Raw genomic sequence first — 3,747 nt, forward strand, 5'->3', positions numbered from 1 at the left:
CTGCCTCTCCTCAGGGTCGGGAACATACCCGGAGTGATACGGTGGTGGAGAGGGCTCAGGGTTCCTAGTGCCCCTCATCGCGTTCACGGGGTACAGGGTGTGAGGTCTTCGTGGCGGATTGGAGCACTTCTCGCACATACCTGGATACTGACACCTCCCGGAGAGGGGAGGACGTTGATTTCGTTCCCCCCCTTCTCAGGAGTCGGGGAATACCCGGTACACGCCGCGCGTGTCCCTTCCCCCCCAGTCTACGGGTTGACTGCGGGTGTCGGGGGGAGGGGAGGGAGTAAACCATCGAACGTGGCAACAATACACGTGAGTCGATTTTTGGCCGTTCGTTGTAGTACAAAACAAGGACTTTTCTTTCGTATTGGGATTATTGTCGGAAGTATCTTTTTACTTTCATCTACCGTCAAAATTATCTAATAGAAGGTCGAAATTCTTGGGGTCTCGCGACCGGGTTTGAGTAGTTTTGCTCAGTTCTAAAGAACTATGAACACAGGAGCCGGACACACAGAGCGTCAGAAGGTACTAGGCACTCGTCGTCACAACGTCGGCGTCGCCTGGTTGGTCGAGTACTGGACTACGGACCTGGGGGGATGTCCGGCGGTCGTAGATAAAGATGACCAGGAGCACTCTGGTGCGGTTGGTGCGTTAGGGTTGCAGGTCTCCTTTTTACCTCTGCCCGGTGCTTAGCCACCCGGGCACCAGGATTCCTGCTGTGGGCTGTTGGGGCCCGGCGTAGCACCAAGGGTTGCCGGACTCATTTTCCCATCGAATATACACAACCAAAAGTTTTCTATTTTGTTTTACTTACGTGATTACCCTAAACTTTACATAATGACAACTTGATTTCGTACACACGTGGGGGGGGGAACAACGTTCCATGTGACATAAAAGTGTGGTCACGTCCTGCGACCGATTCTAGGCTTTCCTGCGGAGGAGAACCTCGCCGTGCCTCTCTTCAGAGACAAGTGGTGCGCCTGAGGTAGTCCGGGTCACCGGGAGAACGAGACTCCTCGTCTGTTTTACCCTTTTTGACAAAACCCAGGGCTGCGCTTGGAGTTTCCGTAGCTCTTCCTCGCTGGGACTGTCCATTGTTAGTTGGTCTTTTTTAGGTTTTATTTCATTTATTTATAATTCGTACAATTCACGTGGCTATTCGTACTGAATTCACTTCGTGAGGGGGGTTTTTTACTACTTTATCAAATGTGGGTCATATAGTGTTCGTTCCCTTTGTTATGTCATACAAATGACGCGTATGAGTTAATGTAATTTTTACAAATTTAAGAACATTCACCCCATTATACGTCGCTCTTGCCCCACTAAAAAACGTGGTCGAAGGAAAGATTGAATTATACTCCCGTGGACTGACTGTTCCACAGAGATCGTCGCCAGAACGATTGTTCCGCTGTGTGACTTACAGGTTAACTCGGTTTTAGTGTTAATCACAAGTGGTTCGCGGTACCACGACTCTCTACCTAGGGCTACATGTTTAAATTTTCTTAACTTATCTTGTTATATGAGCGTTATTTACTTACTTTTATCCAATCGTACATAACTCGAGTAAATATATATTTAGAATACAGTGAAATTGTTTCCAGCAGGAGTACAGATCTTATTCCGTGCGGCAAATCTTTGGTTACTCCGATCGTTACGAATGTATCAGGTAGGTGTTACTTAGTTGTCGTAGTTACGGTTGATTTTTTAGTCAATCATAATCGGTTTTTAGTAAATTTACTTTCACTTCTTTCTAAACCATATATCAAAACTGTCGACAAACATTGAAGATCATTTTCTGGTACAGTCGACAGGGACAATCGTCGAAGTTTGGTGTAAAAAGGGACAATATTCCTAAATCTACGTCCATGCCCTGGACTTTACTTTTCTCGGTGGGGTGGGTACCCAAATAAGTATCTGTGTGCGTCGATGTAACGTTTGGTTTTGATTTCTTCAAATCACTTCGTGTTCCCGGAGTTTTGGGTCTAGCTAATCATAAACAACTCAACTCTTGGCGTTCCCTGTCGTCTCCCGTTGCGTCCCGGTGACGTAACCGCCGCACTCTTTCATAAAGACAACCACTGTGGACAAGTTAGCTTCGTTTTGGAGACATAAATAATGAACGAATAGTTGTTTTTTCGGTAGTCTTTAGGTTTGTCATATACAATCGTTATTCTTTAACAGGTACTGTGTTTTACACTCTCTACTAAACACCAACCTTACGGTAACCCGGAGTGTAAGGTTCTTTTACAAACGGACAACAAAGAAGAGTTGGTAGGAATGACAAGATACTCCAAACCGAGAGTGACGTCAGAGGGAAACAACAATTTATTGGGTTGTTACTTGTCGTCATCTTTAGTTTTTCGTTCAAACTTCCTCACAGTCGTCTCTATCACCACACGTTGACGACTGACAAACAAGTAGGTCTCTTCGCGCGACACCAAAGTTGTAATTCAACTTCCATTGGTTGAGAAAGATTCCGTTTCGACAGCGTGATTTTACTTTCGACCAAGTTCTCCTACTCTATGGTATAATCTCGGTTCTCTCTTAGTGTCCGCGATGTAAGTCCCCTGGGGGATAAAGTTAAAGACACGTTGGACTCTCCCTACGGAAGTGTGTACCCGTATTTCCTTATATCGTTTATGTATTATATATATAATATTATATTATATATTATAGAGTAATTATAGCGTTCTCATTACATAATGTTTATTAGTAAATTTTTTTGGGCGGGGGGGGAGAGCCCTCAGCGCTGTTTTCCGAGCACACTTTCGCGAGGTAAGCGCGTCAGAATATGCTCTGTCAGCCGCAGCCCCGACTTCTCCACGGTTACGACCGAGGGAGAGGTGAGTAAGAAGCAGCGGCTGCTAACCAGAAAGCCGGTCAGAGACAGTGAGATAGAACAGTGGTGTTGTTGGACGACAGTGCGTGTATACAGACTGAAACGCCTGTGAGAGATATAACGAGGGGTTACGTATGGTAACCCTAGTTATATAAGCACAGGCGGAGCCCTCTACTCGGGGCACTGTCTGTCCTATGCCGCTCGCTGAAGAGAGGTGTAGGATGACGGTCAGGAGGCGAGGCCTCCTTTTTATACGGTGAGATGCACGCGCATTCAGGTAGGCCCGCCCCGGGGCCGGCTACGTTTATAGAAGTCTCAGTGGATGAATGCTTGCATGATATGACCAAGGGGTAGTACCCATAGAGTCCAGTAGAGGGCTCCGCCTGTGCTTATATAACAAGGGTTACCATACGTAACCCCTCGTTTCAGACCGGTGTCTAGTTGCCTCTGAAAGGACTTAAACATCTTTATAGAATGTTGTTAACAGAGCAACATTTATTTATTTACTTATTTAAATTAGGACTGTCAAACGATTAAACATTTTAATCAGATTAATCATATCTTAAAAATTAATTAATCATGATTAATCACCATTCGAACTATGTCCAAAATATGCCATTTCTTTATGTAGGCTATATTGTTGTGTGAATGGAAAGATAAATGAAAGAAGGCGGATATATCCATTTCACATAGCCTACAGTATGTATGTTTATTATAACATTTTTCTGTGTGTCAAAATGAAAGACAGCACACACACCTATTAGTTATTATGCTCCAAATATCTGGAACAAACTAACAATCATCAAACCGTGGGGTCTTAATTCATTACGTGTTGATTTCTATCAACGGGGGAGTACTTCAGGAAAGTCGACGGGGGGACGGGGGGCTAGTGGAGTACTTTGTGA

General features: G+C 44.9%; 1 protein-coding gene across 1 annotated transcript in view; it reads right to left on the reverse strand.

Moving 5' to 3' along the window:
* The window catches only part of LOC104950645 (low-density lipoprotein receptor-related protein 5-like), a 28,752-nt gene that overhangs the window by 15,177 nt on the left and 9,828 nt on the right, over positions 1-3,747 (reverse strand). The window lies entirely within an intron of this gene.

The sequence above is a fragment of the Notothenia coriiceps genome, unplaced genomic scaffold (assembly GCF_000735185.1).
Source record: "Notothenia coriiceps isolate Sejong01 unplaced genomic scaffold, NC01 NC01_scaffold00017857, whole genome shotgun sequence".
Lineage (NCBI taxonomy): Eukaryota > Metazoa > Chordata > Actinopteri > Perciformes > Nototheniidae > Notothenia > Notothenia coriiceps.